The 15,537-nt window shown below is 38.7% G+C and overlaps 1 pseudogene; it reads left to right on the plus strand.

Annotated features, from left to right (window-relative positions):
- The window catches only part of LOC139736110 (uncharacterized), a 296,424-nt pseudogene that overhangs the window by 265,777 nt on the left and 15,110 nt on the right, over window positions 1–15,537 (plus strand).

Raw genomic sequence — 15,537 nt, forward strand, 5'->3', positions numbered from 1 at the left:
TATGTCTACCAGTAAAGAGTTGTTTGAGATAGTCCTTCATAATCTGTTTAACATATGACTTGACAATTTGTGCCACAATACATTTTTCGTATCTCATTTTAACTTTCACTATGCTTTGTTAATCCACACAGAAAAACGATGCAGAACTGGACTTCTTCGAATTCCTTGAGAAGATACAGGTAAGACATTGGAAAGAAGCCAAACGTAACTCACGCTTCAAGTGTGTATTTGGCAGCAGCCCCAGAGTTTTAGAAACACTTATGCCAGCTGCTAGCATGCCAGTGAAATGGAATAGAATCAGCTCCTCAGGGTCCAGAGAGGTGGATTTAAAGGAACTAGTCAGTTTAATGATATGGATATGTAACTGTGGAAGTAAGTCAAAATTGCACTGTCTTGTGCATATGTACAAGCGTGTTTTCCCCATTGTCATAAAGAATTATTGGAGGCCTCTCACAGATTTTTTGTCTTGAATATTCAACATGTGACATTTATTCTCTCTCAAAAAAAAAAATGTGATGCCATATATATTTAACAAGGAAATGTTAAAAAAGCAGTGTATTCTCACAACAGAAATTGGTTTCTTTTGATTTCTGTAGTTTTCCTATGCAATCTACTTCGATAGAATTTTGAAAGGTTGATAGGGCTTTCAACTCTGGAAATGAAGGGGAAGAGTTTGATTTGACATTTCTAAGGATGAAGCAACAATTCTTCATGACTGAAGCCAAAAAATAAATAAATAAATAAGAAATAGCCTTTGAGGGAAAACCTTTTGTGATTTGATTGGGGATGGCTGAATCATTTCCATTTTCCTCCAAGGTGTCATTGCACACAGTTTATTTATTTTGGGAATCACATTTATGAGGCAAACAGGGAGTGCTAATCTGCTGATGGTTGCCCAATGTCATACATTTTACAAGAAGTAAAACTTGTGTCTTGTTATGTGAGTGAGCCTAGACATGGAATCAGCTGAAATAGGCAGGAACAGGTGTTGGAGACGGAGCAAGACTGAAGCAAGCCCCACAGACAAGGCATTACAAATGAGATGATGCCTCAGATTTGACTCTTTCTGCAGCTTTAGCCCGAGCCAGGGGGATTAGATCAGTTCGCAGGGAGATTTCCTCCCTAAATCAATGCCCCCTGCCTCCTCCCTCCTCTACCCTCCCTTGTTTCCAATTCCAAAACATTCTCATCTTCAGGGTGTTCATCTAGGGTATGTTCTAAGGCTTTCTGCTGCTCAAAGTTGATTCATGTAAATTCACACGTCCCATTTTGTTTGATGTCGCAGTGCGTCGCCCAGCTTAGGTTTATTGATATTTTTGTGGATATGTGTAGTTGTTTCCTTTTTTGGTCATACTGTTGTGCATATAGGGCCTAGTAGTTTGGATATAATTTTGTATGCTTTAGGTTTAGCCATGGAGTTACATATATCTAGCAATTTGAAGTACATCTGCTGACCAGATTGGGCATTTCAGCTGGATGAATGACAAGATACATCAATGTACTACACGGGATATATACCTCTGCTTTGTAAATGAAGTTTCTGTTTTAAAAGCGGGGCTGTAGTAGAAGTTCATTGTTTCTGAACTGTGAAATCTCTTCCAGCTCTTATAGATAAAGGGAAGCTGCAGAGATTTCTGCTCGAGGGTATCATTGTAAATTTACACGGGTGGTGACTGTCACCAGACCAGAACTAATTCATTAATTGTGATGTTTCTCTTCATTGTTTTCTTCTCCCAAGTGAGTCATTAGTGGTGACAGAAATCCTCCCTGGAGGTGTTTTAAATCAAATTATGAAATCCTCACCCCCTAAGTTTGATAAACACCCAGAAGGGGTGGGTATAACTAATACTGGGATCGCCAAGCACTAAGCGCTCTGTTTTTAGCCCCTGCCAAACACACAGAAAAAATTTTCCTCACACATTGCGAAATACTCTTAATCTTTCTGGCCAGAAATCACTGAAATTTAAAATTTTTCAGTTGACAATTTTTTAATCTGTGTGCTTGACATAAAGAAACTATTCAAAGACTACTGATCTGTCATGGGTCTACAGTGAATGCAACCTCCAAGTTCAAAGAGATGAATGATACAGTATACCTGATGACCATTGGCTGAATAGCAACAAGCTGAATGGCATTATTTAAACATGTTTGTATGAATAAAGCAGAATATGATAAACAAAGTATGAACTGAAGCTTAGCCCTCAGATACTGACACTGGTATGTAGCTTGAATGGTAAAATCCCCATGGCCTCATATCTCTACTCACCATCTCACAGTGTAAATTCTTCCCGTTCAAGTGCTTTATAAATGTTCTTCGAAATCTGAATGGTGATATCTTTGAATTCTACTTCCTCATATTCTTGGGCCTTGACTGTAGGCCCTACTCCTCTCTCCGGAACTACAACGCCCATCACTTCAACCTTTACTTCTACTGCTGCTACCACTACAGTGCCATTGATGATGATTATATGTAGTAATGTTCATAATTTACTTTTGCTGCTGCTGCTACCAACTGTTCTACTTAAAGGGAGAAATAAAATGATCAGTTAGTTAGCCGCGGTTGCTGGGATATACCTTCAAACCACAAGACACCCGTGCACACCTTACTCAGCAGCAGTGGGTTACCAGACCTGACCAGGTCTCTTTGTCATCTCAAGCTTCTTCTCTATTTATAGCCCGTCTTTGAAGACTTGTACAAGTATTCGTATAAAGCGCCATTAAGCCCTACTTCCTTAAAATCATACCTATATTTAATCCCATTTCTAGACAGATTTGCTTGGAGAAATATGGCCAAGGAGCCCTTGGGGAATTATAGCCCAATGTCCTATCTCAAGAGTAGTGCAGGCGGCAGATCACCAAGGTGCCATGTGGCAGCCATGTAGTTATCTCTCCCTTTAGACCTATCCCATTTTTTCCGGTAACTTCTTGAGAGCTCAATGTGTAATTATGTATAGACACATATTAATGTTTTAATATCTGCTTTACATATGATCATGTACATATCTTCATATTGTGATGACTACATTTTTGCCAATATGATATGCAGTGGAATGAACTAGGAATCAACCATTTTAAGATTAAGCTTTTAATCCTGTCAGTGTAATTACACAATATGTCAGCCATCTTTCAAATCCCTCCAACTCAGTCTCCTGTACCAGCAGTCAGTCATACAATGATTCACCTCAAAACCGTGAGTGAAATATTTAGTCTGTTCAAACACTTGCCTTGAGGCAAGTATTTTACTGGCAACTGATTTGATAAATAGGGTCTGTTTGAGCTCGTAAAGTGTTAAGTGTGTGAATAAGACAAAGCACATTGTGATGGGGCCTCAAAACTATGCATAAAGCAGAGGTGTTGTAGAACAAGCAATGTTCTGTATTTCCCACATGATCCATTTGATTTTCTAACTGTAATATGAAACCATGTCAAGGATTATTGAGTTTCCTCTTGAAATCATTAGCCTGGATTTTGCTCTGTTAGCATTGTTTATTTACTTTAAGCCTGAAGCATTTAAATGCCATTCCTCACCTCTGATTTATGGAGAGCAGGTGCAAGTTCATGCATCATTCTATTTTACGGTCCTACAATTGATTAATTGATCATGTCATCAACCTATGATTGATTAGCATGTTAGCAGGGGTGTTCTAGCCAGGTCAGGAAGCTGCAGGGATGTGTGGCTGTCCCAGAGCTGCCTAGCCTGTAGTTTTCATTAGTCTGTTGGAGGCTCTGTGAAGAAAAAAAATGTATAATAATAATAAGATAAATTAAATTGTAACTCAGTTTGATCTGAGACAAGAAAATGAACTTCTGCCAGATTTGGGAATCAATATTGTCCCTTGAAATGCAGGTAGTACACAAATACTCCCAGATTGGTTTTTGGAACCTCCCTTTCTAAAAGGGAACTATCTTGATCTGTATGGGAAAGATATCAAGCAGTGACTGTGTTATCAGCCCTTCTGCAGTAAACAACATGTAGGAAATTTGATCTGTAGTTGGCAAATGGCATTACAATCAATATTTGTGTTTTTTTCCCCCCTTTTTTTCAACGTATTTATGTATTAATTCATCTGATCGCCAAGGCATTTTCTTCATCTATTAACCCGTTGAGGACGAGTCCCGAGAATATTCGAGCAGGTGTTCATGGGAAATGCGTGTTATAGCAAAATCAGCCCGTCTTCAATGGGTTAAAGGTATCTTCCGGTGTCCTCAATTTGTAGAGGTTAGAGTGACATCTTGTGTCCATGAAGTAAATGTTGTGATGGTTTTACCACAAAGCTTTTACCTAAAGTCACAATGAGCCGCTGCCTACACCACTTGTATAGTGTGAAGTATGTGGTTGAAAAATGATGGATGTCGAACTGCTCTACAGCTAGGTGAACTCTGGTCCATTAGTGATGTTGAGAATTGATCCAAGAGGGATGCTCAAAATAGTCCATTTTGACACAATCCATCTCTGTACGGGTAGGTTGTCATGGCAACTGATGTTGAAGGCACTTCCTTTTGTTTCCCTCCTTTTTCAGAGTGACAGACTTGATGAGCAGAGATGCTCTCTTCCAGTCGTCCTTCAGCCCTCTTTCAGCTCACCATCACCAAAGCCAAAGGTCAAGGCAAAACGATCCAACACAGAGAAAATCAAAGAGGTGAGTGTGAACGCATTGTCTTGTCGCCATGGAGACAGCAATGTTGCGTCATCATTGCTGCTGCCTGTTTACTTCAGTTGTACATGAGAGGCTCTATATTTAGAGAGCAATTGGCAAATATTGTTATGATGTTCGGTCATAGCAGCTCTTATTGATCAGAATCAGCAACAGGCATTGCTGTTTTCAAAATAGTTGTAGTGAATAGTTTGGTTTGGCTGAGCTAAATATATATATTGCATGGCAGGTTATGTAAATTTTAGGCAAAAAGATTTTGTTTGTCATATCTTTGCTTCTTAGAATACAATGTCAGAGAACAGTTGCATTTTGGCATTGCATTTTTTTCATGTTGGTAGAACATCTTTATTTAATTTTCTAAACCTTATATTCCTTGACAGTACTTGTTGATTTCAAAATTGTTATAGCTGTGTTGTATATAAAGAGGAAGGAAATTATAATTTCATTATATTGCATATGTTCCAAATTGTGCTGATGGCATCTTTCAATACAATGATAACACTGGTGAGATTCCAGCATGCTATTACTTCATATACCACAATCTCTCAGTGTTGTGCAGGAAATATCAGGTATACATAATTATCATTGAAGCAATTAAATTGTAATTATTTTCAATTTTTAATATTATAGCAAGAAGTAACCAGTTATTTATAGTATTCAGATTTTCATGACTGAAACAGTAGATACCACTCGTCATCACATAAGTATGCCTGGAGTTTAGAATAGAATCAAACTACTTCCGTATTATATTAATCTGCAAGAAAGAGGCGTGTTCTCGCCTGTGTTGTTATGCTTTGGACGTCCAATTTTATTATTTGAATAATAGTAGTATACTTCTGAGAACTAAATGCTGTAGGATTATTTTCAGGTTTTATAACTTTAAAGCCACACTAGATCTGCATGTTGCCCTCCATGTGCTGTACAAGTGAGAGATACTCTTTTAAAAAAAAAAGTGACTACTTTTTAGGAAAAATATGCACAAAACCATGCAATGTGTTTTCTAGGCTGAAATGCTCTGTATTATGTCTATCTGAAATTTCATTCCATTTCCCAGCTGCTGGAAAAGGAGGGACCTTACCCATCCATTCTACAGCCAGCCGATAGGGGCTACTGGATTGATGGTACCATCACACTCACAGCAGACGACAGCCGATCAGAGAAAGACTGTGACATCAGCGTGGACGAAGAATGTGGAGGCCTTGCAACATCCAGCTCCCTGAATGGCAGTCTCTCGGCGGCTGGGGATATTTCTCCATCACCATCATGTTCCTCAATTCCCTTCCCTCTTCAGCTGGAGTTTGACGACAGCAATCAGATGTACAGAAAATTCTTCCTTGGGAAGGTAAGAATCTTGTGAATGGGAATGGAACATGCTCTAGGATTCAAATTATACACAGAGATAATGCACCCCATCTTATCTACCAACCCTCTCAGCAAAAGTAAGGAGTATTTGACCCAACGTTTGATGAAGGTTTTTGCTGGGATATATTCCATCTACATTTGAAAGCTAGTGGGAGTTTTCTTCTAAATTCAGGACTTGTGATCTGTAAATGATGGTCAGGGAACTAGTCTCACACTGTTTGTTTGTGATATCATGAAAGTGGATGATGCTTACCACAAACTAGAAACCCTACACCCTTATGAGATGGTAGAAATCAGGTAAAGCAAAGGATAGACCCAAGAGGGAGGCAGTATAGTAACATGAATGACCTGAATGCTGTTCAAAAAAAAAATTTAATAACAACTTCAGTGTTGATCTAAACTACCAAAACCAACATTTGATCTCCTCTTCCTTCTCATTTCTTTCTTGTGTTTGTGATAATATTTGCCTGCAGTGCTGAGAGCAAAACTAAATAAGGCATATTGAAATACTTTCCTTCATCTGACACCCATACTTGTGTTGTTGCCACCCTCAAATATCAATCTTATTGTGGTCGCTGCTTGTATTTTAGTTTCACTGTTTTTTGTTTTTGTGTACCATTTCTCTCCCTGAGAGTTCATCAGGTTAAAGTTGATTGAAGCACAGCTTACCGAAGGCTTGCTTTCCTTCATATTTTATTAACTCATTTTATCAGTGCTTATATTTTTATACTTCTTGCTCATACAACAGATATTCTGTGATGTTTTTATTTTTTATTCTTGAACACTGAAATATGAGGATCAGTATTTTTTTTCTTTACTTTCTTTTTTCACCATTGTCATGTTTCTCTCTTTTTTTAAAGCAGGGTGGGTAGGGGGTTAGTCTATTTCCTTTATTAAAAATGCTACAAATAAAAATAAAGTATATTACCTTTTCAGAGTAAAAGTGGAGCTTGTTTACTATATTGATAAAGTTGTTTTTTTTTTTCTTTCATCTTTGAAATAGGATCATAGCTGTTGTTCTTCATTGATATGTATATATTTTTTTCTCTCTTTTTTGTGTCTCAGTATCGATGGCACTAGTTTTGTGATTGGACCTGGTCAACAAGACTGTTTTAATATTATTTTCATAAAAGGATTACCTTTAACATTTTCATGTTTCACTTTCTTTCTTGCATTTCTGCATCACATCGGCCATTTCCAAAAATTTTTGACGAAACAGGGAACTTTCAAACTCAAGTTTCATTGTTGATGAGTGATATCGTGCCATATATCTTGGGAGTTAAATCGGTGAACTCTTGGTATTCATTTCTGAGAAAGTTAGTGTTGGCATATACCACGTCCACAATTTTTATTGGGTTTGTAATCATTTCCGCAAGATAGCATGATTTCCAATATGCACTTCCTGTTGGTGGCATGACGATTGAAATCGGACACAGGCAGCCGGAGATCGGAAGTAGGCATTGTTGCTAGAAGGATCTGATGACAGGAATCCAGTGTTTATCTCATTCCATTTTTTCTTCTCTCTTTTTATCTCAGTCAAGTTACATGACAAATGCCCATGCAGGAAATTATGATTGTGTGTCACATCTATGCCTTTTACTTCTACAAACAAAACCAAAAAACTTCCTTATGTTTTAAGGTGTGGCTGGCACAAAATGATAAATAGCTGTGAAAAGCCAAAATGACAGATAGATTTTACTCAGGTGCCAAGAGCAGGTTATAAGTGTGACTTTATCAACTGAACAGGTTTGCTAGGTATGGCTGCAGCTTTTTAAGAAGGCAAGAGATTTAAGCTGCCCTTTCTTCTCCGGTCACAATGCTGTAACTTCTCTTGGTAATTGTGTTCACATTGGAGACTGTTCCTCCCTTGGAGGCAATTATCGTTCATACGTCTGGTTCCCTTGGCCTTGTGTCCCATTCAGCAGCCTACGAAGCTTCGTCTTGAATAGAATAATTGGCTCGGAAAGTCAATTAGCACTTATCCAATTATTTGAGATTTTATGGGTGCGGCTTGCAAAAAGTATTATTAGCTACAGACAAGGTCCGATGTCTCCAGTGGCAAATATTTTGTTTATACTTCAATTCTTTGCAAGAGGATGTTTTGATCTTGGTGAAAAGTTGTTTTGCATTGTTAATTTGATTGTAAACCATCTAGAAACCACAAAAATTGGAAGGGAAATTCATTTTTAGACATTAGAAATAGATTCATATGGAATTCTGTCAGAAAAACAGGAGCTGTATGCCCTAAAAGATCTGTTTGTACATGTGTATATATTTATGTAGATAAAATGATGGATAGATATAGATATAGATCGATAGATAGATACTGTAGATAGATAGATAGATAGATAGATAGATAGATAGATAGATAGATAGATAGATAGATATGTTCGTAGGTAGGTAGGTAGGTAGAAGAACATATCCTTAGTGCTGTTTAGTATGATTCAAATCATTCTCAATATACCATTCTCCCACCTGTAAATGTGTGTAACTGGAAGCAAGTTTTCATGATCAGCCTACTTACTGTAAAAATTTTTTCAGAAAAAAAAGTATCACTGAGTTTCATACATTCACAGCCAGGAGTTATTAGTTTTTTTATTGTGATGCAAAATCAAGTTGTATTTATTTGGGTTTTGTTTTTGTTTTGGCCATGTTCTGACATAGAAAAAAAAATAAATTTGGATACATGTAAAATGCTGTAAATCTCCAAAATGGGCATGCCTACACATTACCAGGAGTATGATTCTAGGCATCCACATCTGGGCCTTATGTAACAAGTTGCATCATGTGATTTACAAAATAAATTTTGTTTCATATGCTGTCCATGCACAGTGAGCAAGGCAAATTATGACTTTTTAAAAATCATTAGGAACACCATAGTTGATTTGTGTGTGTGTGTGTGTGTGTGTGTGTGTGTGTGTGTGTGTGTGTGTGTGTGTGTGTGTGTGTGTGTGTGTGTGTGTGTGTGTCAGTGCACAATTATAACTTTTTTTTCTCATCACATAGCAACAAATTTCATTCAACAAATGTTAATTTTTGGTGTGACTGAGGAGGCATTAAAAGAATATTACAAACCAGCTCTGTAACATCAGACTGGCCAGTCCAGAGGGAGCTCAGTCACTCTGCATTTGATATGGGGTTTTCATACCTTCCAGCAATACTCACATGGATTGCCCACACTTTGGTAGGGAGGGTTCTGGACTGTGAGTTTGTGTGAGATCATGATTGTCATGGCTAACTAGGGCTGGACACAGGAACCGCCAACTCTGATGATATTGCTGACAATCACCAAGGACTTTATATTGAAATGAGCTCACTCACTTGAATAATAGACTTTTACATCATAATAAGTATGTTCATTTGGAAAATTTACCAATTTTGTCAGGACTTGAACCCCCCACTTCAATCTCAGTGCTGTTACAATTTAGAAAGCAGACAAAATGGATGAGAATCATAGTTTCATCTCTATCGACATCTGAGTCACCTTTTATACTGCTGCCTTACTTATCCACCCCAGACAGACCTTAAATTTCGTTATCGGTCAGGAAGGGCAGTGTAACTCTAGCATCTCTTTCTCACCTTCAACTGGCAAGACCCATTTTTGGTCTCTTCACTATGTAAAAAGATGCTGGGATTTGTGCCGAGGATGTTAATGAGACTTGTACATGCTGTATGGCAAGTCGAGGGGTGTTGTTTTGCCCCATTGTCTTGCTGCGACATGGAAGTTCACACCTATTTACGGTTCATTATACCAACTCATTCAGTCATTAGAGCCAATAATCAGAGTTCCATATGACTCATACCAAACTTCTGCCTTGTTGTGTCTTCAGAGGTCACTTTTACCTCTTACCAGACAGACTGGAGAGGCACGAGATCTTATGAGTCTTGTTTGCAGAAAGTTGGTTCAACCACTATAGGCAGTACTCTACTAATGGCCATTGGGGTCAGTTGGCCAGAGTTAACCCTTTCTGCTCCATTGAGTCAAATGTACACAAATTTTCCATACATACCTGTGGACAAGGAATAGATGTGGGACACAGAGGGTTAAAGAAAAAGCACATCACAGTTGCGCACTAGAGGTCATTTCTTCAGATAACCCAACACATTATTCCAAAACTTGTACACAAAAACTCGACAAAAGTTATATGCCCTTCTCTATTGAGAAAGTGTTCAAGGAAACCATTTCATCAGTTAGACTGATCGCCCAATTATATGAGATCGATTTGGGTAGTTATAATGATTTGTATGACACCTGTGCTTTGACTGTAAGTACTTCAACAGGATAACATTCAGACTCTGTCCAACTTGAATAAAGCGGTTGTCTTGTTATGAATGAGTCTGCCCCACTATGTTAAGCAAAAACTGATATTTTGTGTAAATAAATGAATGAAGAGGTCAGCCTAGCCCAGCTGTGATTTGGGGTTTTTGTGGCCGGAGTGTAGTAGACTCATATGAGCAAACTGCATTACCGAGCCAAGCCAAAACTACTCCTGCCCCAACCAAACCATGGACCTGCCATGCCCAAACTAATCAAATCTTGTGGTTAACTTCCGCAGAAGAAACTTTTTTCCCCACTTTCTCTCTGCGGTGTTGCTGATGGACAGGTCAGGTCATTTTGCTGCTTAGACCAAGTGTATCAGGGATTAGACTGATTAAATATGAGGGAAAAGACAGAGAATGGAATAGGTTGACCAACAGCTCATGTGCACATCTTTGACTCTTTAAGCCTCGAGCTTTGTAGAATTCAAAACTTTGGTTCTGCAGCCGAAAAATCAAACCCATTTACAAATCACAGTATACATAAACAAATAACCAATGTCAATACAAGTCACTAGTAGTACTCGTAGCTTACCAATCACAATTCATCAGGGATGCAGCAGTGTTCGGTGGGGGAAAAAAAAGTTTTGGAGAAGAGACCATAAAAAAAGAATTCACAGAAATGTAAACTCAGTTCAAAAAAATTGTCCTCAGCCCCACAGACAAAGAAAAGGGAACAAGAAATCTAGTATGAACTAATTTAATAAAGCTGAAAATGATCAAATTAGAGATGACACATTTCTCAGGCTTTGTACTATTATTCAAAAGCAGAAATCAAGCCAGTCATTAGCATTGATGTTTGTACACTTTTGTGGCCATCAGAAGAAGTGCCCTTTGTCTCTCTCCCTCTCCCTGTCTTCTTTCATCTCTCTTGATTTTTGGTATATTATTAATGTGGTGTATGCTTATGTCTACCTTTTCCCATATGGCACCAAGTAGATACCATTGATCAATACCGTTTGCTGGCCATTGCTGATCGTCTATGTGGTACACAGCTGCTGTTGTTGGGGCATTTTTATGAAAAAACAAGTATGAGTCTCACCTCTTGAATTCTTGAATGAAATAATTAGATCACAGATCAACTGCAAAATGTTTAAGACCAACTTGTCATGGATTGATGCATTTTATGTAGAGGCATGTTACATATTTGTGAGATCATGATTCCAGTGATGTTTTCGATAATCACTTATGAGGTAATACTTTATCAAGTTCTGGGGTACAGGTTTTAACTTCTGAAGTTCTAGTCGGCCTGTAGAGCATGGTTGCAACAGCCTGTGGAATAGCCAATTGCTTGCAGAATAGCTACGCTTTTATTGCATTGACTATGCGAGATAGAATATGATACGGCTTGTATTCTGCATACAGATTGCCTATTGACTGTATTGCAGTTCGGGTCTGTCAATTCCATTTTGTCAATCTGAATTCTTTTCTTGTCTCTTTGGAGCACAGAGGGGAAATTGGAAAGCTTTGTCTCCGTGTCTTCACAGTAATGAAAATTTGTTCTGGAGTTAGGGGAGAGATTTTCAGGCAGTGCACAAAGTGTGCTTGCTGCAGATACGTACATGTTTACTTTTGATGGGGAGGGGATGGGGAAGGGGTAAGGCGAAGACTTTTGGATCACAATCTCAATCTACTGGCAGGATTGAGCAATGTCTTCACCATCAGAATAAAACACCAAGGACATCACTGTGTACCATAGTTGTTGCAGGGTCGTAGAATGAATACAAGTAAAACTGCATGTGCAAGGAGAGATTGCAAAGATTTCAACATGAGGAAGATTGCGGGAACATTCTCCCCAATTGTCGTTGACTAAATCATTATCCATGTGTGATTGATGTTGTTGTTGTTGTCCTATGTTATGATTTGATTAGGATTTTTTTGAGAGGTTGGTAGAGAGGGGAAGGACTGAATATAAAAGTAGATAGGGGGAGAGTGAGAGAGATGGAGGTGTACAGAGAAGAAGACATCACCCTTCTATGCTGCTCACTTTCGAAACACACTTTTTTTTTCCGAGGCCACCATGTCTTGGATGTACTGTCTGCAAATTGTCTGCTCTGATTTGCTAGGATGGGGGAGGATCGTGGATTGGATAATGAGGAGAGATTCGCCTGGAGAACCATTATCTAATTTGCCAATAACCTGTAATGGAGCGATGTAGTTCAAGGGTTACTCGCTGGGGAGTCTGATACACCACACAAGTTGACTTCTTTTCCCTTTCTCCCCCCTTTCTGTACTTCTTTATTTTTCCCTTTTGCTGTCTATCTCTCTTTCTTTCTCTGTTTCTCTATTTCTCTATTTTTCTGCCTTTATACCAATCTATCAATATCTCTTCTTCTTCATGCCCATGTCATGCTGTCCTCTTTTCTGAGCTTGATCCAGGCATAGACCACCAGGCTACTTTGGACTCAGAGAATTATCAATATGAATGTGGTCTTGTTCTTGTCAGTGTTTTTCACACATGCTGTAAAAAAGCTTTAGTTTGTATGCCCTCCATGGTAAAGTGTGGTCTTTGAGAAAAATACTTGGGATGATATAACACATCATTCATTGCACTGCTACAAAAGTGAAATTAAAAGAGCCTCAATGTCTTTGTTTGAGATGAATCAGAGAAAGTATCAAATCTTGTTTTATCTTGCTGTAAGTTTGCCATTTTGTGTTATTGTGCATATTGGGACACCTGTGTAACCAGCACAGCCTCAAGAGCACTGCTTCAAATTGTCCATGTGTAATGTAATGTAATATTCAGAGGTAAAGCCCATGAATATAAAAGCTGTTTGCCTTCTCATAGAAAGTGAGACTTGTTTTTGTGTTCCCCTTCATATGAAATACACCATGAGCCATTCCTGAACCTTCCCTGTACTCACACATAGTCCAGACACTTGTTTGATCAAAACACATGACCATTTTCTTTTGTACTTCGGCTTTGTGTATTTGTGGGGGGAAAAAAATAATGTATTCTGAGCTGTAGCATATTTACACAGGGATTCCTAGCCTGAGTCAGAGGAGAATGCTTTGAGAAGCTTCATTTTTTTTAGTCCTCTCTGTAGTATAACTCTACCCCACCCATACAAGAGCCAATGTAATCACAGAAATGTGTCCCTTTGTGATTTAGAAAAGGATAGCATCTAACTGTGTTACTCACTGGAGGGGAATGTGATCTAGGTGCTAAACAGTAGTGTTTTCACAAGGCAGGAATTTCAGTTCCTGAATGGCTAGACATCAGTCTACATAATATGTGAAGGTGTGTGTCTTTGTTTGAGGGGGGGGGGGGGGGGGAGGGGGTTCCCACTTCAGAGTCTTAGAGACAGAAACCAGAAGTAGAGTACGGAAAGTGGGTGCTTAGAGTGCCAGAGTGGAGAGAAGAAAACTTGGAAGTAGGTCAGTGGTTTAAATCTATCACATCTCAGATTTACAGGCACATGAAAGAAGAACAGACGGGGAGGTGGTAGACTTGAGACTCAAGTTTAGATTCAGTTTAGTTTGGTTTTATTTTCAACTGTTTTATGTTGATTTTGAGGGGTGATGTGATTTTGTCTGAACTCTGAAACCAGAGGGTGCTAATTGGGGCAGCCTGAATCACAGGCCGATAGAGGAAACTGGGGCTTACTGGGATGGTGACATGCCGCATCAGAGAGCAGACTCTGGGAGCTAGCTCTCCATGGGGATGCAGAGAACATTGGGATAAGGAGAGTGGCTTTCTGCTTCTTTTGATGATTGTCACCTTCAAAGTGGTTATCAACATATTTTCCCAGAGATGAACCTGATATTACTGTTCCTTTTCCCCCTCAGCTCTGGTATGAGAACTTGTTATTTGTTGTTTAAGTAATGTATAAATTGTTTTACAAAGTTCATATCTGTAAAATTGATATATGTATGGGTTGTTATTTTCCACAAGAGTTCAAGTAAAATATATAAAAGACATATTGTGAAGCTGTATCTGCTAGACTGAGGACATAATGGAAGATTGTTGCACCTTTGTAATTGCTACTTTCCTCATTTCACTGTAAAGAAGGAGTCTAGTGCATTGAGGTGTATTAGCTATATCACTCTCACCCCTGAGCTGTTGTGAGACAGTGTACAGGACTTGTTAATTAACACTTACAGGTATTCCAGAGTATCATGGAGGCATTCTTTGTGTTAAGTCATGCCTCGACTACTACCTCAGGTGCTCCCTGGTCTGTCTGACTTCTCGTAATTGTTGCGGGAATTGTTTATGTTTTTGTTCAAGATGGATCTGTCATGTGACAATAGCAAAACTACCTGTATAATGGTCTGGCACGTTAAATGTTCATTTCCTTAGTTGTATGATGTCAGTGCTTTTCACTTGCAACTGCTAAATCTATGCCACCCCCACCTCTCTGTTTGCACAAAAACTCAACAGAAAACAATGAGTGAAATGAGTGATTTTTTTTTTCCCCAGTGAGACTTCATTATTTTCACAAAGCCCAGGGTGTGTCTAAAGCTTTCTATGTAAGACATTCATATCACCTAGGAATGCTGTTTGTGATGATGGTATTGGCTGTAATAATTACTGAAGAAGGCTGCACAAAGTTTTTGTCTGCATTGAAATTTATGTGCCCTGTCTTCAAACTGAGCTCCTAGACTAGTATTTATATGGAGTGTCATAAAATCAAAAATTATATATATTCAGTCACCCACTCATATTTTATACATTCTGTAACAGTCTCTCACACTCTTCATGACAGTTGCCATGACAACCTATCTTCCTTGTTTCCTTATCTGCAGGAACATTTTAACTACTTTGGTCAGGATGAGGACCTTGGCCCCCTGGTGCTCTCAGTCAGACAGGAGGTCATAGGGAGTGAAGATGCCCTGAGAGTGGTCCTCCGCTCCAAGGCTGGTACTCTCCATGATGTCCTACCCATCTCCACACTGGGGATTCCCCTGTTCCAGCCAGAATCACAAAGGTGATGATACAAAACAGCACCAATCCCCCATCTTGAAGAAATTTCTTTTTAGCACCCATGTTTGCTCAAAACATCATCCCCTTTGCTATATGCAAATGCATTGTGTCAGGGACATTGCAAAGAACCCTCACTGTCAAATATTACCAATTGCATCTTGAGAAGAAATGCATGTTAATACTAATGAAAAAAAAAAAGCCTTTTGGAGTGTGTACATATCTGTATCTCAGCTGAGAAGAAAATAAATACACACAGTTTTGTATGTGCATATGTATTGG

This window comes from Diadema antillarum, unplaced genomic scaffold, assembly GCF_040938485.1.
Source record: "Diadema antillarum isolate AM-2024a unplaced genomic scaffold, OU_Dant_1.0 seq00000621_RagTag, whole genome shotgun sequence".
Taxonomy (NCBI): Eukaryota; Metazoa; Echinodermata; class Echinoidea; order Diadematoida; family Diadematidae; genus Diadema; species Diadema antillarum.